The sequence below is a fragment of the Polypterus senegalus genome, chromosome 8 (assembly GCF_016835505.1).
Source record: "Polypterus senegalus isolate Bchr_013 chromosome 8, ASM1683550v1, whole genome shotgun sequence".
Lineage (NCBI taxonomy): Eukaryota > Metazoa > Chordata > Cladistia > Polypteriformes > Polypteridae > Polypterus > Polypterus senegalus.
Window position 1 is genome coordinate 180,246,919 of NC_053161.1, and position 24,452 is coordinate 180,271,370.

The 24,452-nt window shown below is 40.1% G+C and overlaps 1 protein-coding gene across 9 annotated transcripts in view; it reads right to left on the reverse strand.

Moving 5' to 3' along the window:
• Window positions 1-24,452, reverse strand: part of LOC120533554 (ribonuclease inhibitor-like) — a 48,749-nt gene that overhangs the window by 16,058 nt on the left and 8,239 nt on the right. For 4 of the 9 annotated variants that reach the window (XM_039760495.1, XM_039760492.1, XM_039760489.1 and 1 more), the window contains exons 2-5: window positions 10,541-10,711; window positions 2,497-2,663; window positions 2,148-2,309; window positions 1,184-1,249 (exon numbers count right to left, since the gene is read on the reverse strand). The gene's annotated coding sequence lies outside the window, so the exon portion shown is untranslated. The other 5 variants (XM_039760493.1, XM_039760491.1, XM_039760490.1 and 2 more) reach the window with 4 other exon arrangements.

Here is a 24,452-nt window from a genome sequence, read left to right on the forward strand (position 1 = left end):
TCAACAGCTACATGTGTCTGATACGCAAACTGCAGAAGACTGAGATGTTCTCAAACCAGAAGTTAGAACTGAAGTCCTCAGGATCACTGGATCACAGCAGCACATGTGAGGAACAGGAGTGCCAAGTGAAAAGTCAGCGTAAGTTTAGATGAGGAGATCATGTCTCACTGGTGAGGTGAAATTATAAGAGGAAGTAACAAAAACAGACTAGATACGTGTAAAAGAATAAAAAGCACAGTCTGTCTATGCGTACAGAATTGACTCAAACACAAGAAGCAAAGAGGTGTGAGGAGAGGAACCTTATCAAAACTTGATCACGTTAACAGTGGTGTCCCTCAAGGTTCAGTGTTGGGGTGATGCTCAGTTTAATATAAAAAAAAAATGGTAACAAACTGGGTGTATTGGTGGATAATGCAGAATCAGAAGGATTTGAAGAGCATAAAGGTTTGGGCATAAATATGCCTGATGGGATTTAATGTAAATTAATGTTTTATGTGTTACATGTAGGAAGTAAACATTTTAGATTAAAATACGCAATCAGAGGTCTGAAATTTGAAAGAAGAAAGGCCTGGGAATTGTAGTGAAATGCTCATCACTTACATCAAGACAGTGGGCAGGAGCCATGAATAAGGCTAGCAGGATGCCAGGTCATATAGCACCCCCATGTGGAGTACAAGTCACGTTAGGTTATACTAAAGCTTTATGACACACTGGTGAGGCCACATCTGGAGTGTTGTGTGCAGTTTTGATCTTCAGGCTACATAAAGTCTGTTTCAGCGGTAAAGAATGTCCAGGGAAGATCAACAAGGCTGATTCAGAACTGAGAGGTCTGCACTATGAGGAGAGACTGAGGAAGTTGAACCTTTTCAGCTTAAACAGAGGGAGATGAAGATGTCATTAATTAAGTTTTTAGCATTATGAATGTAATTTCTATGGTGGATGAATTTTATTATATTAGATGGACAACACAGATGTTAACATTTTTCTCCAGAAAGAGAACAACAGACACAAGTAAAAATTGTGGACTATTGGACCCTTCAACAGCTGACAGTTATTTTGAAAAATATTGAATAAGATTAGTGAGCTTTTTGAGATGAATGGCCTGATCCCATCACAATCGTTCTAACTGAGGTACAGAGTCCTAGAGGAGCTGATGATCGGAGACACAAGACCAGTGGCTTACCTTGAATATGAGTGTCAATGTGAGTGGGCTGGAGACTGGCCTGAATGTCCATCAAGTGGTCTGGTCCTAGTGAGATAACAACAAGAGTCAGTTACAGCAGTAAAGAGGAAGATTAACAAAAGTATACAGAAGTAAACAGTGAGGTATACAACCAGAAAGATATACAAAAATGAAGGAGCACTTTGTCTGGCAACAATGAAGACTTAACGTCTAAAAGTAAAAACAAACTAGCAAGTGTGTCCATATTGGGAGTCTGAAATTAACTGTCCAGGAAAGAAAACCAAGAAAATGACACACCAGACAGCATTAGGCACAGCAGACATATTGTGTGTTTATCATGCTGAGGAGAGCAGGAGGCAAAGTGGAGAGCAGGAACTCTTTACTGAGACCTCAGGGGAACAACAAGCTTCATGGGGATTTGAGGGGGAAACTTCTGAAAATACAAACATGGATGAGCATGAGTGTGGACATCTGGGGGCATCTAAAGCTAACATTTACACACATCGACATCAGTTGTGTCAGAAAACAACAGAATCTGTAACTTCCAGTTAAAGTAAAGAGAAAGAAAATATTACTGATCATCCAGGTGGGCTGTAGGTGTAGGCTTATAAAGTGTAGAAAGGGCGACATGCAAGTCAAATGTGCTGTCATGATAGGTGGCACACAGGTGACAGTAGCACACCAGTTACTAAATAATATGGTGGGACCACTGACCCCTTACCCCTTTAAAGACTTTAATAAAAACTTAAAAGAGAAAATGAGGGGAACTGGAGGAAGCATTGGCATTGATGGCCAACAATCAGGTGTCTCAGAGTAAGGAACAGACCTGACAGTTGTGTGTCCAGTGGCCTACAGACAGTAATGTTGTGTTTCTGTGTCTCTCACTTTGCCTCCTTTTGTGATTTGTACACATTTATTGTTTTGCTCTCTCTCAAGACCCCTTTAACTAGCCATGCTCTGTCACCTCCTTCAGTATTCTTGTCAGGTTTGGTGATGGAAATCTCGTAAATTCTTCAGCCAGTGCCTCCCACAGGCTCACCAGTACCACACTATCCATCTTCATTATGTCACTGATGAAGGACTCCACACCTGCTCGCCCCTCAGACTTTTCTTTGGCTTTGAATCTCTGAAAGACAAGTGGATAACCAGAGGGCTAATTTAAAAGAGACCACTGGTGGAGCAGAGCTAGTGGTCAGTAGGGTCTGATAAACTCACAATAACAGAAAGACCTGCTATGGAGGGTCAGGCAGTCTCAGATGATTCTCCTGAGCTCACCATCTCTGTGCCTTATACTGACAGGGAGACCTGCCTACCTTGGCCTCATCGTTAGTGAGGATGTTCTTGGTGACCAAGTTCTGTAGGATACTCGTGATGTTGTAGTCAATACCATAAGCCAGGTAGGGCTTGTAATACTCAGTGATCTTGAGGAGATCCTCATGAGAGAATGTTTGTATTACTTTAGGAAACTTGTGTGTTAAACCTGCAGTGTAATGAGAAAAGATGAAAATACACAAATACAAATGTGTTGGAGGCCTAGGGATGAGAATTTAGCCTGATATGACCAGCTATATTACTCCTAACTAGTAGCCTCATCTATTCACACAGTAAATATGAGAGACAGGCAGAACTGGTTGCATAAGACAGTGGAGCTGCTGTATATAAAAAAGGGCAGAGCAGACCCCTTTTTCAGAGAAAAGACAGTGCTCCTTTAATATGAGTTATGACATTCCTTACATGTTCTACAACTCTATGATGGCCTGTGTGGTTTGCTTGGTCAGTAATATCACTTCCACGAGAGGACCACCTAATCAACAAGATGATTGAGAAGGCACTCAATCACTGACCACAAAGATCAGGTTTGGTGGATTGGATCTTTGACACACTGAGTGAGTTCTGATCTCCAGGGTTCAATGAGAACAGCTGTCTCAGTCGCTATATTGTGTTCAGCTTCTAGCTCCAAAAGAAATGCTCAAACCTGATTTTAAGGGAAAAAGCAGCCTTATGGTGATCAAACTGAATCAAAGGTCCTTTCCAGTTACAGATCAAGTGTCTTTTTTAAGTCATCCAATTTAACCAGAGTTCAATTTGGAGTTTTAAGCCTAAAACACAAATGTCATTTTGAGTGCCTTGTTGTTTGACAGCATCTCAACAGACATGTCAGCTCATCCTTGAATTATGTCTTCATTCTCAGATGATTCAGATGACCACAATGTTTGTAGAGCTGCAGTTTTGCCCTTCATTTTACTGTTCAGGTGGTGGTAGTGCAGTCGGCTTTTTGCTCCTCTTCTTATTCTGACTAATTATCAGGCCTTGTGTGCCACAGAATGCCAAGACAAATGGGACACATACTGGCGCACATCACACAACTTCTGCCCCAGTAAATGTTTTTTTTTCCAACTTTAACACCCCAACTCTTTCATCAGTGTATGTGTGTGCATTATGATTTTGTGACGTCTATAATTGTGTTTAACTTGTGAACTCGTTAGGACTCTGAGCCTGCACTTGGTGAAGAGCGCATCACAAAATAAACTGAACGAAACTGAAATAGTGATGTCACAGGACCTGCTTGTCAGTTTATATCTGATTAGTGAGGTGCTGCTGGTCAGCTGTTCCCATGTTTGAAAAGTGTGGTGAGTGCAAATTCAATGTCATGTGATGTTGATGAAACCAATCAGCTTGGCCCCATATTTTTCACGTCAACCCTCAGCCAATCAAAATGCTCACACATCAGTGGTGAAGATGAGGCACAATTGGCAGAGTTGGCTTTTGTGAATCATTTTCATAATAAGTTTGAACTTCTTGAAGAACAAGCCCCCCGTTCTTTAGACAACTGGCCGCAGTGCCTCTTTTGTACGTTAGGTGATTTTTAAAGTTGTCAAATTGGGTCTCTGTCTCTCTCTCTCATGGTTTTGGATTCATTGTGACTCCTAGAAGGAAAACCAACAAACTGCTGGGCCTGGAAACGTGCGTAAGCCATTTCTTAATCAGAATTTGGAATATATAAAACACAAACTTGATGTGGAAGTTTCTTTAAAGTTAGAGAAGCATTTGACCATCAGTAAATCACGCACAAACTATTTTGGTGTTGGCATTTTAGGTATTCTAACCACCCGGATAATGAAGTGAACAGAAAATCATTTTTCATTGCACTTTTGAAGGTTAAGTCAGTCACACTGTGATGTTAGTATATTCATCCATCCATCCATCCGTTTTCTGTACCCAACTCTTCTAAACCCATAACTGAACTGGGATCGAGCTATTCATCTTTGATGGTCTCTGGAATGTCAGATCCAGGATGTATAAATCAGCTAGTAAGTCAATCATCATCATACAAAAATGATACATCTACCATTACAAAAATCTAAATGGCAGAAAATGTTGTGTTTTTAAGTCTGTTTCTCTGTGTGTTTTAATTGTGGTAAAATGAACACTTTCTTCTTTTAAGAAATTAGAAGACTAAGATCTGTTGTAAAATAAACATTATTGAGCTTAACTCCTGTTCTGTGTTTGTCTTCAGGTGTGACTTAGCTAACTGATTTAATAGGGTGTTGTACCGTGTCAGCCATTATGAATGGAAAGAAAACTGAAACAAAATGACACCTTTAATTGGCTAATTGAACAGATTACAATATGCAAACGTTCAAGGCAACTCTGGCCCCTTCAGGCAGTTTGTAATCAACTGATTTGATTTGACTGATAATTAATTGTAATTAACTGATTTGAAAGTTGGAGTGCTTTCTGTTATTGCTTCATGAAAGAGAAAGATACCACATTTTTATTTTTTTAACAAGTTACAGTGCATCCGGAAAGTATTTACAGCGCATCACTTTTTCCACATTTTATGTTACAGCCTTATTCCAAAATGGATTAAATTCATTTTTTTCCTCAGAATTCTACACACAACACCCCATAATGACGTGAAAAAAGTTTACTTGAGGTTTTTGCAAATTTACTAAAAATAAAAAAAAGCCCAGAAATCCCATGTCCATAAGTATTCACAGCCTTTGCTCAATACTTTGTCGATGCACCTTTGGCAGCAATTGCAGCCTCAAGTGTTTTTGAATATGATGCCACAACCCTGGCACACCTATCCCTGGCCAGTTTCGCCCATTCCTCTTTGCAGCACCTCTCAAGCTCCATCAGGTTGGATGGGAAGCGTCGGTGCACAGCCATTTTAAGATCTCTCCAGAGATGTTCAATCGGATTCAAGTCTGGGCTCTGGCTGGGCCACTCAAGGACATTAACAGAGTTGTCCTGAAGCCACTCCTTTGATATCTTGGCTGTGTGCTTAGGGTCGTTGTCCTGCTGAAAGATGAACCGTCGTCCCAGTCTGAGGTCAAGAGCACTCTGGAGCAGGTTTTCACCCAGGATGTCTCTGTACATTGCTGCAGTCATCTTTCCCTTTATCCTGACTAGTCTCCCAGTTCCTGCCGCTGAAAAACATCCCCACAGCATGATGCTGCCACCACCATGCTTCATTGTAGGGATGGTATTGGCCTGGTAATGAGCGGTGCCTGGTTTCCTCCAAACGTGACGCCTGGCATTCACACCAAAGAGTTCAATCTTTGTCTCATCAGACCAGAGAATTTTGTTTCTCATGGTCTGCGAGTCCTTCAGATGCCTTTTGGCAAACTCCAGGTGGGCTGCCATGTGCCTTTTACTAAGGAGTGGCTTCCTTCTGGCCACTCTACCATACAGGCCTGATTGGTGGATTGCTGCAGAGATGGTTCTCCTTCTGGAAGGTTCTCCTCTCTCCACAGAGGATCTCTGGAGCTGTGACAGAGTGACCATTGGGTTCTTCGTCACCTCCCTGACAAAGGCCCTTCTCCCCTGATCACTCAGTTTAGATGGCCGGCCAGTTCTAGGAAGAGTCCTGGTGGTTTCGAACTTCTTCCACTTATGAATGATGGAGGCCACTGTGCTCATTGGGACCTTCAAAGCAGCAGAAATTTTTCTGTAACCGTCCCCAGATTTGTGCCTCGAGACAATCCTGTCTCGATGGTCTACAGATAATTCCTTTGACTTCATGCTTGGTTTGTGTTCTGACATGAACTGTCAACTGTGGGACCTTCTATAGACAGGTGTGTGCCTTTCCAAATCATGTCCAATCAACTGAATTTACCACAGGTGGACTCCAATTAAGCTGCAGAAACATCTCAAGGATGATCAGGGGAAACAGGATGGACTTGAGCTCAATTTTGAGCTTCATGGCAAAGGCTGTGAATAATTATGTACTTGTGCTTTCTCAATTTTTTTATTTTTAATAAATTTGCAAAAATCTCAAGTAAACTTTTTTCACGTTGTCATTATGGGGTGTTGTGTGTAGAATTCTGAGGTAAAAATTTAATTTAATCCATACATAACAAAATGTGGAAAAAGTGATGCACTGTGAATACTTTCCGGATGCACTGTATATCTGTGATGTGTGACAAAGATTTGCTCAGAGCACCATGCCGCTCTTTGTACAGGCAGGCATAAGCGTCAGGCACATGTGCGTGCACCGCCATTTCAATGATTTTACAAACAACAAGGTGAGACCAATAAGGTTGCTGGGTGCTTTGTTTAGATTGTTTAGATATATATAGCGCAATAGAAAAGCACAGACACACATAAAGGTTTGGGGTTTTTAGCACCATATACTGTAACTTAAAGATGTCAGCAATTTTAAATCAAATCAACAGACAGAGAAGGTTTGGGAAAATGGACAATATATATGGGCGGACCGGAAATTAAACTGTGGAATGCGGGGAAAGGCGTGGAGATGGATGGGTGGTTAACGTCATCAGATGGGGACCAGAGGGAAGAAAGGGACCCGGAAGCACTGCCGCTCTTTAATGTTGTCTGGGTGTTAATATAGCAGCAGTGGTGCTTCGTTCTTTCTAAGGAAGTAAGAAAAGAGAGGTTATTATGCTGCCATTGTCCCCTGGCACGACTTGTCGCGGTGCGCGTCGGGGCCTCATGCTGCTCCCCATGCACTTGTGCGTGACAATATATATATCTCTTATACATAAACATCTAAGCATGGAAGTGTGGGTGTTTGTCCAGCCTGGAAGTGAGCGGTGGAGTCGGGTTAAGGTCTCCAGCTCCGAGGATACACAAGCAAAGAGAAACTTCCGAAGAAAGAGTCACTTGCTTAGCGGCTAATAGAGCACATCGGCAAACCCTTTTACTTTTCCTCCTGCCGCTAATACACAAGCGAGGAGAGTACGCTGGCAAAAGGAAACCTCTGAAGAAACTTTCAATTACCTGACATCTCAACATTTACATTTTTTTATTATGATTTTAATAATTTCTAGGACCACATGCTATTTACACAGCCAATATATATAAAATACCAAAAATAAGCAGAGGCAAAAAGAAAACACATCTTAACAGATCGGTGTCCACAACTGAACTAACATTGGGAAGGCTGTTCTATTTATATGAAGCAGACAGGAAGAACTGGGAATTCGTGGACTGGAAATGAGATCATGAGGAGGAGGGTTCTGGGAGGCGGAAGTGATGTCATCTGTAGGCAGGACTTGCATCCCTGAAATGACCGTACTAGGAGGGTTCTTGAGTTGGTCTGCAGAGGGACAAAGGAAGAAAGCATTAAATGGCAGTGCCAACCCCTGGTTTGAATAAGAAACAACATTATTTGAGAGTGAAACCGTTTCCCATGTGCACATGTGTGACTACAAAGTGTTGTTCGCTTTTCTATGATTATATCTACCTCAAGCGCAACTCATCACGTTTTTTGATAATTTCTTCATCATGGCTGGGCTCTATCACACACTCTTATCTTATCTTATCTTTTATTATTTGGTGACAAATGGCAGCCCTGAGGTTGTCACACAAACCAGAATTGAATCGGATTTACTGCCAGCAGTGCAGACTGAGGTTTCACTTCAATTCCACAAGGACAGAATAGCCCACAACAGTGGGTCTGGTACTCCATACTGTCAAGGCATCCCCAAAGGGCTATAGTGGGGGGTTGTGATGATCATTCTTCAGAAATGGAAAAGGCACGTTTGTTTAAACTGAAGCCTTTGCCACTTCAAAGTGGACATATTCAGTAAGTTTTAGGGCTTTTTTTCACATTAGGACACCAGTACTCTTCACCTCCATTATAAAAGGCAAGAACAGGCTACATATTTATTAAGGTTTATTAAATATGCTTTAGTTTAGAGTGCAATTTCATGCAGCAAACTAAGATATACAATGACTGTGAAGAAATAACATTGACTTGAAAAATATTGAAATTATCCTTTAAAAGTGAATAACATCCTAGTTTGTCCTACAGTCATCCTCACCATGACCATCAATGACTTTGTTAACCCAACCCCCTTGGACCTTTGGCAACTGCCTTCTGTAGTGTATGGGGTGAACCGGTGGGTCTTTTCAACTATTCCTACTCTGAACATTTCCTCCAAACCAAACAGTTCACCTTCTGTTAACCTTTTATTACTTATTTTGAAGTACACACAAGACCCACTGAACATTTTTGTGACAATGACAATTGGATTCACTCCTAGTTTGGCCAGGAGCTTACCCATCTGCTCAGGGTGGTCTCCTGCTTCAGTGTTGGGATGGTGACAGAGCTGAACAGGTTGCTACTTGTCTGTCAGTTATTAGTCTTCTCTTCTCTCTGGTAGTTCAGTTAGAGGACACCCACTGGGTCTTCAGTCCTGCTGAGGGTGTCCGGTATCAGAGATGACATCTTACTCTACAATGTTCTCTGAACTACCAGACATTGATAATTCTGTTGACAATGGTAGACAGTTTTGAGCACTCGCCTTGTGCTTATATCGGACCATAACCCACTAGCTGTCTGGACTGGAGTATCCTCCATCACCACTCTAGCTGTGCACAGTGTCTTTCTGAAGGTTCATCCACATAAGTCCCTCCAGTTCTCTGCTTCAACACTGGTATGCAGCATCTATAACTGATTTCCATACTATACATGTAGCTTTCTGACAACTGTTTCAAGTATACAGGATTACCTCGGTGGTCCACAAACCTTTTTCACACATGCACACAGATATTTTGGACTAATATATATATACTAACCGACGCCCGCCGTAGCATACGACGGTTTAAGAATAGGAACGGAAAAATGTGAGAAAGGAATTCAGAAATGAAGAAGTACTCTGGTCTTTGGGTATCCGACAGTGCATGTAGAATTTCCAGCCAAGTACATGTGATTACACGTGAAAGTGACAAATAAATCAGGCTTTCTGAATTTACGTACTATGGCCATGGCATGCCGATAGTTTTGTTGCATGTATCTTGGACTTCCTGGAAACGTAGATGGTAATATGATTATTTTGACTACACGTACGTTATTTTCAGCATGTTTGAAAGTCCTTTGTATTGTTCCATGTGCAGATCTTGTTGATGTAATCTGAGATAGTTGAGATGCGTGCCCTGTGTTTTAACATATGCATCTACGACGTGCTGTTGAAATAGTACTAGTCAGCCCACCACACTCATAGCAGGTGTGTTTTTTTTCCCATCTAACTATGGCTGTAACTATAGCCTACTCTTAGCAGTTTTATGATAAACACTTCAATTCAATTTACATATTTTTTGCACAATGTTCTGCACAAACATCTTCAAAATGAATGGTAATAACCTAAAGATCATTACAGTGCAGCATTTCTTGTAGTGAGTTCAGTTGCTTCATTTGTAAACTAAGTAAAGTCGCCCCTTATTTTATAGAAAAGAGAGATGCACAGGTAGCACAAAACAAAACAGAACAGTTGAAAAGAAAACTGAATGAGAGTGCTTTAAAATGTCTGAGGAATCCAGCTTGATATGCCGTGCTCTTCTTATGTGGATTAGCTGTAGAAAGAGGCAGCACAAAGCCCCCAAGACCCACCCCCCTCCCCCGGACCCTCTCTGATGGTGTCACACTGCACTCGCACTGAGGCCTGCTTTGTGAATGGCTGTGTTTTTAAGGGTCACTCTCATCTGAAAGCTGTGTGGCTTCATGTGTGTCTTTTAAAGAGCTATGCAGAAGCACCAAAAGCAGAAAAGTAAAAGAGTGATGATAAAGAGCACAATAATATGACATGAACTTACTTTTAAGAACGCATATGGAACATTTAAACAACATTCAACTATGGAGTTGTAAAAGCATTGCTCAGTGGCAATCAGATGTGAAGTCACAAAGATTAAAGCACAAACAGCAACATTCCCACACACAGTGATATAAGTCAGCAGTCCACCCACTGAACCTTCACAAAGTAAATAATATGTTAAAAAAAATAATAACACACACAAGGAATATGGTTTTGTGCATAAATTGTGTGGCTTTAAAATTGTTCTGGATGAAGATTTTGAAATTCAAGGAGAAAGTCTCCAAGTTTTTCTCACCAGACAGAGCAGCAATGTCTTTCTCAAATCTTCCTTTCCTGGAGCTCCTTGACACAAACTTCTCACACAAGCCGTCTTCACTAATCTTTAGGTTTTGTGGTTTAAATGACCATTTGTGTCTTCTAAAGGCTCCTTTCACCAAAGTTCAGGTGAGCTCTCAGCAGGCTAGGACTGTGGAAATAAAACAGAGAGGACGTTACAATTAAAATAATGACAAGAGCTGAGTAGTTAGATGGCAGATTTAGGTGTGTCACTCATTTGAACACTTAAAGGACATGATCTCCATGTGAAGGTCCACAAACATCTGAGCTTTCAGAAACTTAACAAGGGACTCAGGAGCTGAACTCCAGTTGTGAACCTCGAGTAAGAAAACAAGAAAACATTTTTGGGACATGTCAACTCAATGACCACTCCTGATCAGTCTGGAGCCCCTTATGGTTCTCCAGTGGATGTGGGAGCCTGTAGAGGTGAAATCACAGGAGGTTGTCCTCACATTGTATGACAGTCTTAACACCTTTGGTGGAAACAGAGCTGCTGCATCTACACAGAGATGCTTCACTTTCAGTGTCAATCACAATAAATGGTGAAGTAACAACCTCTGTTAGAATCTGCATTATAAAATCAGATTAACTTTTCATTAATTGATATTTATCTTATTAATAACTTCACTTTATAAGCAGAACTATGGTTTCATTTTCTGAGACATTCATAGAGATTCAATACAATGTGCTGTGAAGACCCAGCTGTTGTTCATCTTTTGGCAATAATTAACCGGAATATTTTCCGTTTAACATCTAGCACTAAGATTTCTTGGAAGTGGTCAATGCGTGGTTTAAAATTGGTAATCAAAGTGGGCATTCCCTGCTAGGTTCCCCATGCTACCTTCCCTTCAACTTCTTCCTTACAGCTCACCAGTTTCCCACTTGTTAGCTTTTCCAGGAGTTTGTCTATGAACTGAAAGGGGTTCTTGTAAAAGGCTTTCCTCTGTCGCTACTCCTCTCTCTGCTTTTTCCAGATCATTTCTGTATTATTGAATGTTCCAAACGTCCTCCTCCCCTTCCTTAGAGCTTAGCTAGCTCAGGGCTTCCTTTTCTGCATCATCTGCTTTTTGACACTTTTTCTTGAGTGTCCTTAGCTTATGCAGCCTTTCACTGTCTTCATGCCTTCCTACATGATTGTACCATGGCATTCATTTTCTTGGTAGCATCTCCTTTCTGGGTGCTATCCAGTATGATATGTACGTTTTCATCCAATTGTGTCCATTTATGATCTGCTGCTGGTGGTAATTTCAGCCACGGCCTCTATGACTTCAGATTCAGTTTATCTTCTTGTGCTCTGAGCAGATTCAGCAAAGAGGCCAGGGGCTCTGTGGTTTGCCTCCTGGCCCTGATCCTCCATTGACTTACAAGCCATACTAAGAGCTGGCTTTGATAGTAAGTGCTTTGCATGGTTGAATTTGATCATTGCACTTGGACTTAGTGTACCTTAGTGAATCTTTTCACCTTGTTTATTCTTGAAGACTCTTGCCACATCCAAAATTGTACTCTTGTATCTTGGAAGGAACCTCAGGTGTAGGTGGCAATGAAGGTTTGAGTGGTAAGTCAATTTTATCATTCTTTGCCACAGGTGCATTTGACTTGGATAAGTAGGAAAATGAAGTTACATCTCATCTGTTGGCAGATAATTACAAGAACCAATATGTTTTTGAACTCCAGGCTGTGATGCACCTTGTTCCCTTTTTGGAAACATCAGTGTTAAGATTTTTTTTTCCCTTGAAGGAAGATCAGAGGCCTTGCAGTGAAGAGGAGGAGGAAAGACATTGAGATGTATTTATAATTGTCTATGATGAAGGTGAAAACATGTGGTGTAATAGCATGTGGTGTTGAATGGTTAATTGGAAGACATTCTGTGAGAGTGCAGGTCTCCAGGGATTTGTATGTAAGATAACAGATTGAACGAAGCCTTTGAGATTACATTACAAACTTTCAATGCCCTGTTTGAAGTCAGATGGTATACAGAGATGTGTATGTGATGAATATTATATCACTTGCTTTCAGAAATGCTGCAGAGTCTGCAGATGTGAATTGCCAGGTGTTGTCTGCCACAAGAGAGTGTGCATGTTTCTGAATCTAGTAAGACTGAGATAAGGAAATGTATGACATTTTGAGTGGAGATAGAAACAGTGAAGGTAACTTCTGGCCACCTGCAATGATAATCAGTCAGGGCTAGTGTATAACTATAATTCCAGGCAGCCGTTTCCAATGGACCCCCAACATCTATTACCAGTGTTCCTCAGGATTCAGATGGAAATGGCACAGGTGCAGAAAAGGGAATTGGCTGTCTTATGAGAAGATGGGCACAGTTGAGAGTTTTTAACATGAACTTCAACCAAGTTGTCTATACCTGGCCACCAGTAGAGATGATACACACGCACTGTCTACTTTACACATATCTTTGGTGACATAGACAAGTGAATGCAACCAACATGTGACTCTGAGAGAAAGGAGCAATGAGGCAAGCACCACAGAACACATAACCATCTTGTACACTGAATTCATCTCGTAATTAGAAATATAGACATGTAACTGTGTCAATAGCATTAAGAGAAGATGGCTACCATTGGTGACCTGAGCTTGCAAGGCAGATAATTCACTGTAAAATGGAGTGGCAGAAGCAAACTCACTCAGTGACAGGGCAGTTAGAGCAAGATACTAAATCACCACAAAGTCAAGTTTTTTTTTCTTTATTTTGAATTTTATTGATTTTAATAACAAATAACATTCCATACAAATAAGTAAAGTTTTAAAAGACTCAAAACAAATCGAACACCACCTATGAGAAAGAGAGCTAGGCCAGCAGAGTTAAACTTTAAGCTAGTAAAAATAACTAAATAGATAAATTAATAAATGAGTAAAAATAGAGAATTCTAGAACTATAGAATATTCTAGAATGCTACTGATCAGATCCTGCAAGGTTTTAAAAGAGTTCTACACAGATCCTCTAAGCGAGAATTTAATTTTTTCCAGCTTTAAATCGTATATAACATCAGCTACCCACGGACTTAACAGAGGTGAGTTAGGATTCTACCAGTTGAGCAAAATAAGTCTACGTGCCAATAGAGTAGTAAAGGCAATTACAGTTTGTTTGTCCTTCTCCACTTTAAGCCCCTCTGTGAGCCCACCAAACACAGCTGTCAGTGGGTTAGGATGGATTGTGACACCAAGGATGTCTGAGAGGCACTTAAAAATTTTGGTACAAAATGAAGTTAATTTGGCACAGATCCAGAACATGTGGCCCAATGATGTTGGAATTTGATTGCAACGTTCACAGGTTGGATCTTGCACTGAAAACATTTTGGACAATTTTAAACAAGAAAGATGTGCTCAATATATAATTTTAAGTTGAATAATTGTATCCCTTGCACTTATGGAGCCCGAGTGAATTCTCCGCATTGCTCTCTTCCATTCCTTTTCTGAGATGTTGAGTGAGAGATCCTTTTCCCCACTGTCCTATTTGATCTTTGAAAGGGAGGGACTGTAAAATGCTGCTGGCTGCTTGTGCTGATCGACACATTTACATAACAAAAGATGCTGATGGAGAGATGCAAAGTGATTTAAGGTGGCCCGGGATTATGTGTTTTTTTAATGGGCTTCAGGAATTCTAGTGTTAAACAATTGTAGATCTCAGAAAGCAGAAACATTAGATATGCTAAATTGACAAAAGAAGAAGAAGAAGCTGAGTCACAAGGCAAAGCTCTCGATTTACCAGTCAATCTATGTCCCTACTCTCACCTATGGTCATGAGCTTTGGATAATAACTGAAAGAATGAGATTAGAAGCAGCTGAAATGAACCTTTTCCACAGGGTAGCTGGGCTCTCCCTTCAGGATAGAGTGAGAAGTGCAGACATCTGGGAGAGGTTCGGAGTACAGCCTCTGACCCTCCGCATTGAGGGGATCCAATTAATATGGTTTGGGCATCTGATATGGATACCTCCTGGATGCCTCCCTGTTGAGGTTTAACAGGAATGACCATCTGGGAGAAGATCCTGGGATTACCCAGGGCTCACTTGAAATTATTATATCTCCCAGATGGTCTAAGAAAGCCTTGAGGTAGCACAGTATGAGTTCTCATGTGTGACTGAGGAAAGGGACTTATGGGCATAACTGCTAAGACTGTTACTCCAGCATCCCGACTTTGGATAAGCAGTGGAAAATGAAATGAAATGTGAGGAACAATACAGCAACATTAGATAACATCTTATGAGAGGACACTTTGTAGCCTCGATTACCAAGCACAACTTGCCCCAAAACTCTTTGGTAGAACCGAAACTGACTGAAATAAACCTGGCATGTCAATTTGGGCCAGGCTGACCCACTGAGTGAACTTTGTGGCATATCACCTCATGTTCACAGTAACAGAGTGCAGACTGGAGGACTTAAGTAAATATGAACTGAATATTTCAAAGTATTTAAAATTTAAACATGAAAACAACAACCCTACACACCATTACAGCCCATAGAATGCTGACAGAGGAGCACAATGGAGCAGAGGTTGAAGAGTGGAGAAAACCTATAATGTGGAGTTTAGAAGCAGCTAGAGAGAGCTTAAGGCAAGAGGTAAACTGTGGAAATGACCTCAACCACTCCAGAAAAATGGGGGATGTCACTGGTGATGTCATTTTCTGGCATATCTGGAACACCGATTATATGTGCTGTTTGAGGATGTCCTATTGTGCTCATCTGTCAGTGTTCTACTGGCAGTAATGGAGTAACATTGAGAGATTTTACAGAATGAAAGGGTGTTTCCACACACATTTTAAGAACTGCCAAATTATTACAACTATTTGTTGTTGACATCATGGATGCTGCAATTCTTTAGGAAATTATTTTACCTTTGACCAAGCTATCCTCTTTGATTTCAAGTCTGTTATGATAAGAGCTTCTTTTGTAATTCTTTTTTCTTTTGTAATATATTTTCTTTTTTGTACTTGGGGAGGAAATGGTTGGGTGTAGCACACTATGAATAACTGCAGTATTTGACTAATATGTTTATGTAAATCTCCTCCACAATCAGCCTTTTGTAATTTTTAATGGTTAGCTTGTTATCCCAATTAGTAAAACTTTCAGCTGCTCTCCTTCACATCGTACTTTGGGACAGTTTTTCTGTTATGTGCAGTGGATGTCAAACATTTGCTTGCTATGTTATGGGATACTGCTGCAGTAATAACACTAAAGAGTCACTTCTTCTGCTTGTTTTTCTGTTATTTGCCTTAAAGCTCAGACAAGATGCATCTGCAGCTCCACACCTTCAAATATGGAAGTGTCCATAACATCAATGCCAGGACTACAGGAAAGCTTTGCCAGTTCAACAGCTTATTTATCTAATTATATATTTATTTATTTTGATATTTACATTGACATTAACATTTATTGGCTTGGCAAATACTTTTATCCAAAACGATTTACAACAGAGGTAAACATAATCGAGTAACATTAGCCTCGAGTCTGCTTGAACAGCAAGTGCAGTAGGACAGGGAACAAAAGATGATTGCCACACTGCTGACTAGAACATCGCATAAAGGGATCATTTTCCTGCAGATCACCTAATGTGGTCCACCTAATTCTCCGTATGAAATTTCCTGACACTGCACTCTATGTGGGAGAAACTTGACAGACACTCCGCCAGAGAATGAATTTACACATGTGACACATCAAGCATGGCAATAGTGAGGGTCCTGTAGCAGCCCACTTCAACAGCCATGGACACTGTGACAGGGACTTTAAATTCACAGCTTATGGGCAAATTCAGAACATAGCAAGAAAGAAAAGAATGGGACGTTAAACCCATGCTAAAATGTAACACATCACAACATGGTTTAAACAGAGACAAGAGTTTTATAACCAGATATGAGGATTGTTTGCATCTCTCTGACTGACAGACAACCTGACTACAGATCTACACTGTATTAAAAAACTCATCAGAAACTTCAAAAGACTTTGCTGGACAGTTATCTTATCCCAAGATCTTGACCATACATTGTCTTGCTTAATGAATCTTAGCCTGAAGAGGTCTATTCATTTTTTACATTTAAAATTTCTCACTTAAGGTTTTCCAATGTTGTTTCTTGTCCTACTGTGTATATAAACACAAGGAACTCCAGTCTCTCTATTACATCTCACCTGAAAAAGGGGCCGAGTTGCCTCAAAAGCCTGCATACTGTAATCTTTTTAGTTAGCCTATAAAAGGTGACATTTTTCTTGATTTCTCATTGCCACAAGTGAAAAGATGTAATAACTCATACATTTACAATCATCGATTATAATCAATAAAGTTAAACTTAAACTACAAGTTAATCATCAAATAAAAAAAAGATGACAGAGCATAGTTGGGTTTTTTACCCAATCCATTAAACAGATATTCGCAGCACAGGTAGGACTTCAATTGCTTCTTAAATACATTGAGGGATTCAGCAGGACCGATGAAGATTTGCACCTCGTTCTACCAACTAGGAACTACATACAGTAGAAAGTAGGAAAGTGCAGCAAGAGTCTGGATTGAGACTTGATGCCATAAAGAGGTGGCATCACCAGACGCTGTTCACTGGCAGACCTGAGTGGGCGAGAAAGAGCAGAGCACCTCACCAGAATCTCCATCTACACAGGTGCTGACCCATTTGGTACCTTGTATTAATCCCCCAGGGGAAATTGTCTTTTCATATGACCTTTTGAGGTCATAGTGCAGGGTCAGCCAATGCACAGCACCCCTGTATTGATGTTCAGGTTAAGGGTCTTGCTCAAGGGTCCAACAGAGTAGGATTCCTTCTGGCAATATTGAGATTTGAACCAGCAACCTTCCAGATGCCAGTGCAGACCCTTAGCCTCTGAGCCACCAAGATTTTCATTACCAACCTCTTGTTTTATTATTTAAATGATTTTTTTATTTTAAGAACAATTACTTGTCCTATATAAGTTATTTTTAACTAAAACTGCTTCAGGTTTCATGTTAGTACAAAAGAACGGTCAGAGAGTTTGTCTGGTCCTGAGTCAGGCACAGTTTGTGGCCTTTACATCAATGCCATCTTATTTAATGCCTGCTAATGAAATCTGTCTGTGTCCCTCTCAGAATGGGGGCTCCCTACACATCACTTGCAAAGAACTAGAACTCGTTTTGAAACTAATGAACTGGTGCGATTTCTTAAAACTAAAATGGTAAGCTAACAAATGACTTGAAGTAAAAAAGAAACAAGACCGATATTGACTTTAGACCATAGAGCATGTTGGATGGAAGTCTACGGGTATTTGTGAAAAGACAAAACAAGACCAATAACGACTAGAAACTGCCTGACTTGAAGTACAATGAGCGATGAATTGGTGCAGGGCCTGTAACAGCCGTGATCTGTGATAACTGCACTCAAATAAGACCAGAAAAACAGGATTTACAGGAAACACACGGCTGGATCTCAAGTTACAAGCAGGGACTTCTTAGGTACTGTAATAATTATGGGACACTTCAGGAATTTGTGACAATGCTATCCATTTGTCACACAGAAAACACAATGAAGATGTGTTAAGGAAGGGCTTCATTGTCACATATATTGTCACTTATCAGCGGCATGGTGGCGAAGTGGTATTGCTGCTGCCTCACAGTTAGAAGACCCAGGTTCGCTTCCCGCGTCCTCCATGCATGGAGAATGCTTTGAGTAGTAAGAAAAGCACTATATAAATGTAAAGAATTATCACATATCAAAGACACATGGGGTCTGACTTATCAGAATTCTGAAATGAACAAAATGGACTATCAGGCCCTTCAGTGAGTGAGCACAATGAACACCAGATTGACTAAATAGTGAGGTGGGCTACAACCACATGGTGCTCACTTTGGACTCAGAACAGAACTTCAAAACACGGCATCTTGTCTATCTGTGCCACACTTATGGGGGACTTCAGAATTCCTCAGTCATCAGTGCTTTAGTAGAAACAGTTACATGGATGGAGCCTCAGATTCACAGCAAGCATTTACTTCTTGCACTGTTTGTGAGCATGTGATAAAAACACACCTATAAAAGATGACCAATTCATGAAACTTCATCCTACTTTGCAGTCCCCGACTTCAATGATTTATTTTCAGGTAAAATTGCCCAGCATCTCCACTCAGGTCGTCTTTCTAACTGTATTGTCCTCATTTTAATCACAGCTACATAATGGAAGTACGCGCTACTGTTTTCTTGTTTTATTTGAAACCATTGCTCAGGTGTTAACAGTCAGTCATGTAGTTCCTGCTCCCCACTGAATCCTGACCAACATCCTCTGCCTTCAGACCAACACTTTCAAATCTCTTGTTACAAAATCTCTCGACCTAAGCATCCTTCACATGTCTTTTCATCCACTAACATGCATTTATAATTGGGGTGTCCACACCATGCCACCCTACTTCCCATTCCTATACCCTTGACATTTTGATGACATCCTTATTTATTTTTCTTTCTCTTTTCTTTTTGGCCTGATGAAAAGCTCCTACTTCTTCTTGATGGCCCAGATTGCATCCTCATACATCAGCACTGTTTGGACTCCTGTCTTATAAAACTTACAGTTACATTTTCTTGACAGTCTTTGAGCATTTGTACCTCCTCCTACTTTCTTCCATTTCTCAATCCTGCATCAGTTCCATGATGGCTGTTTGACAACCACCTCTTGTGTTAAACACCAAGGCCAGATATGTGACTTAGTTTATTTGTTTGAGCTCAAAATTTCATCTGTCTGCGGCTCAGATTCTCTTATCCCCTCCTTTATGGCAATTAATAACATCTGCCTTCCCAGCATTTACTTTTAATTTTTTTTTGTGTTTTATTGAAAAATATTTCTTCACAAACACCTGAGCAAGTTCAACTGAAGTAAAGCCGGCAGCAGACCAGGAGAAAAAAACAGCAGTGAGAAATTAAATTTGATCACTCAGCGGGTGGTGGAAACTTATAAAGCCGATGGTCTCTCAGTGATTCAGCTGAACACGGAAAGCGCCGAAGCACCGAAGTTACAACAAAAAATGGAGACGAGGATATCAACACTAAACGTAAGTTCTATCTGCTCTCTGCCTGTTGAGGGCACGTTTATATGTTGTGTATCCTGCAGCATTTACAGTTCAGGTTTTTCGGCCGATAGTGTAGACAGCTTCACCTACCAAAAGTGTTTAGTTAATTTAGAGTTGGTTGGGAAAATACGCAAATTGGAGGACCACGTTAGGAATCTGACAGCAATTAGGCAAACCGAAAATTGGATTGACTCGGTTTGTTTAGACAATTCGGCTACTTCTGATTCGGCTTCAGTCCCTCCAGGTCCCACTGTAGTCAGTGCGTGGCCAAAGTCAGCAGCACCAATTCAGCCACAGGGCGAGTGGGTAACAGTAAGACGGGGTCTAAGAAGCCAAAATTGAGTCCCCTGGCACCCAGGTCACCAATTCGGACCCAGAACAGATTCTCAGCACTCCGCAGCGCGCCTGTGGAAACTGAGAATAAGAAAGTGCTCATAATTGGCGATTCCATAGTGCGGAATGTTAGAATTCCAAACTATGTTAAACCAGCAGATAACGTTAAGTACCTCGCAGGGGCCAAGATTTCTGGCATAGAGGCCACATTGGACCGTGTCACCGACGATGAAGTATCCACCTTATTGCTGCATGTCGGCACTAACGATATTTATTTACAACAATCTGAGGTATTAAAGAGGAACTTCATCTCTCTATGCACCAAAGCTAAAAGAAAATGTCGGAATTTAATTGTATCTGGTCCCTTACCAAGATTATATAGAGGGGATGTGATTTTTAGCAAATTGCATTCCCTTCACTGCTGGCTAGAAACCTGGTGTGCAAATAAAAGCATAGCGTTTGTGAACAATTGGGATGATTTTTGGGAAAGGCCCAGATTTTTTAAAAGAGATGGTCTTCATCCTAACTGGAGGGGATCTTATGTGTTATCCCAAAATATGGCAGCAAAACTGCCTGGTTGACTGATTAGAGCACCATCCAGGCCGCAGTCATGTGATCTTAAATCATAGGCTGTTGTTTATCCCACCTGTTATTATCCTGAAGCTGTTACCCAAAATCCCTGTCGTGGGGCATCCAGTAAATTTAGTCTTAACACAAACCTTAAATTAATTGATAAACAAAAACTAAGGTGTATAATTAGACCACGGGATAAAACCAGACCCTCCACCAGGGGCATCTGTAATAGAAATTTACTTCAAATTAAAACAAAAAATATATCACCAGTTCAGAAAGAACCATGCAGTTTTAAATGCTGCTTATTGAACATTCGCTCTCTTGGCAGTAAAGCTGTTTTAGTAAATGATATTATATTTAGTACAATATCTGATGTGTGTCTTCTCAATGAAACCTGGCTTAGTAAACGGTTTGCTTTGGAGTGTATTATTACAGCAGTTCACTCAGTTCAAAGCTGTGTTGTGCTCGACTACTGTCATTATTAACTTGAGAAACAGCGATCACAATCGAAAAGAAGAAGGAAACTGTGCGGAAATATTAGTGAGATCGGTCACACGAACACCACTCTCATATGTACAGCATGTCGAAATCCACCATCTTGACAATTTTATAAAGAAAAGATTTGCATAAGGAGGCTCCTTCTAAACAATAACCACCTTCCTTTTCATTCTCCTCCTCCTCCTCCCTTCCTGCAGCCCAAAGATGTCAAATTAAATGGTGAGTACAGTATGAAATTGTTGTTTCTGGTAGGCTAGGCACTTTTTAGTTAGTACATTAGAAAAATTATTGGTGTTTTTGTAAATTATGCACATTATACAACCCTTTTTTTATTATTAAAAGGCTAAGTAAGTGTTGCTGTGGGAGGTTCGGAGCGCATTATGGGTATTTCCATTATTTCTTATGGGAAAAATAGTCTTGACTTACAACCAACTTGAGTTACAACCAGCCCTCGTGAACGAATTGAGTTTGTGAGTCAAGGGTCCACTGTATAGTGCTAGTCTACAGCCAACCAAGGGCATATTCATTATTCATGACTGAATTTAGCAACCTTCTATCTGATTTAGCTATAAATTATGATCACGTAGCACTGATGGGGGATTTTAATGTACACACTGATGTGGAAACTGACACTTTTAGCAAATGTTTTACTTATTTGTTAAATTCAGTAGGATTTTGTCAGATTGTCAAAGGTCCAACTCATAATCATAACCACACATTAGATTTAATTACAACTTACAAAGTTGAAATTCAAAATTTTAATATTACTCCATTAAATGAAGTTATTTCCGATCACTACTTAATTACATTTGATTTAGTTCTGCCCTTGCCAACACACTCAAAGATTAAAACAAAGAAAGTGAAACATCTACATTGTAATTCTGCTTCAAAATTTATAGATACTTTGAGTAAGTCGAGTGTAATTGTAGAAAACCATTTAGATCAGTTAACATCAAATGTAAACGTGGAAAACAATTTAGATCAGCTAACATCACATTATAATGTGACCTTGAGAGATGCTCTGGACACAGTGGCTCTCCTTAAAACAAAAGTGATCAAAGCACATAGAAACTCTCCCTGGTTTAATGAAAACACTCGAGCTCTTAAATTAGAGTGTCAAAACTGGAGCACAGATGGAGAACAACAAAGCTACATGTCTTTCAAATTGCATGGACAGAGAGTGTTAATAAATATAAAAAAGCCCTCTTTAAAGCTCGCTCAGAATACTATTCTACATTAATAGATAGCAATAATAAAAATCCTCTGGTACTGTTTAGAACAGTGGCTAAATTAACAAATGGAAATGTAGATCAACAGTGCAAAATACCAACAGATATTAGCAGTACAGACTTTATGAACTTCTTCAATGAGAAAATTAAAAATATAAGATCCCAGATCTCAGCATCACAGTACAAACCAAATACTAGCTTAGCAGACCCTGCCTCACATTGCATTCAGCACTTTGGCAATTATAATCCTATAACTGAGCAGGAAGTCTTAACTTTAATTTCTAAAATGAAGCCCACTACTTGTTCCCTAGATCCAGTGCCAACAAAACTAGTAAAAAGTGCAATGGATGTTCTTGCAGCCTATTCTAAACATTATCAATAGTTCATTATTGCATGGCACAGTACCTGATGCACTAAAAGTGTCAGTCATTAAACCATTACTTAAAAAGTCAGACCTAGACCCACACATACTAAATAATTATAGGCCTATTTCAAATTTACCATTTCTCTCTAAAATACTAGAAAAGTAGTAGCCAGTCAGCTTCAGTCACACCTTACGTATTACAATTTATTTGAGAAATTCCAGTCTGGTTTCCGCTCTGATCATAGTACAGAAATGGCACTAACGGGTTGTAAATGACATTCTGATATCCTCTGATAAAGGAAACTCCACTGTAATTATGTTGTTGGACTTAAATGCAGCATTTGACACCATTGACCATTCTATTTTACTGCACAGGCTAGAAATGGAGGATGGGTTACAGGCACTGTGCTCACTTGGTTTAGTTCTTATTTATCAAATCGATTTCAATATGTACAGAAATGTGCTGACAGGACTCCACCATTATACACAGAAGTTCAATATGGTGTCCGCAGGGCTCAGTACTGGGACCTTTACTGTTTTCACTTTACATGCTTCCACTGGGATCTCTCATTAGGAAACATAATGTTAATTTTCACTTGTATGCAGATGACACCCAGTTATACCTTTCATTTAAATCAAATGAAGTTTCTCCGATGTTGTCTTTAATTAGTTGTGTTAGTGAATTAAAAGAAGTGGATGAATGAGAACTACTTGTCTTTAAATACAGATAAAACAGAGATGTTAATTGTTGGAGGGAATGATGCTGATCACAATATTTTGTCATTATTTAACTCAGTTGGAATCCCCATTTATTTTACTGAATCATCCCGCAAAATAGGAGTTATGTTTGACTCTAGCGCGTATCACAAAGTTGTCCAAAACATGTTTCTTCAATCTTAAAAATGTTAGAAAATTAGGGCGCGATCTAAATAAACAGGATTCCGAGAAATTAATTCATGCATTTATCTCTAGTAGGATTGACTACTGCAATGCGGTGTTCACTGGATGTTCAAACTGTTCTTTACGTAGCCTCCAGTTAATCCAAAATGCCGCTGCAAGAATTATTACAAGAACAAGAAAATATGAACACATAACTAGTTCTTAAATCCTTACACTGGCTCCCAGTTAAGTTTAGGGCAGATTTCAAAATCCTCCTTTTAACATATAAAGCATTAAATGGCCAAGGTCCGGCTTACTTGTCTGAACTTATCATGACTTACAAACCAGAGCGCACATTAAGATCTCAAGATGCCGGTCTGCTTAGGATTCCAAGGATTAATAAAATAACAGTGGGAGGTCAAGCTTTTAGTTACAGGGCCCCTAAACTGTGGAATGGTCTGCCTGCTACTATAAGAGATGCCCCTTCGGTCTCAGCTTTTAAATCCCGGCTGAAGACTCACTACTTCAGTTTAGCATATCCTGACTAGAGCTGCTGATTAACTGTACATACTGCATCTCTGTTGTTAGTCATTAGCACTAAAACATAAGTAACATGATAGTTATAATTTGATACTAACCCTCACCTATTCTGTTTCTCTTCTCGGTACTTCAGTATCATACTTGGTGCCACGGCCCATCTGCCAAGTTGTTTTGCCTGCCCAAGGTAAAGCCATCCCTGATGGAGGATCACAGGAATCATGGGAAAGAGGGTCCTTTCATCGGATTGGCTGGCCCAGCACTGTTTCAGCCTGGAATGGCCGAATGGGGGAGGCAGCTTGATGGATGAGGTCTCCAGGACTCTAAACAAATCCAAATCTTATTACGTGATATCATCTACTGTTAAAATCTGCTCCATACTTATACATTTTTTATTTTTATACTGTATTGAGG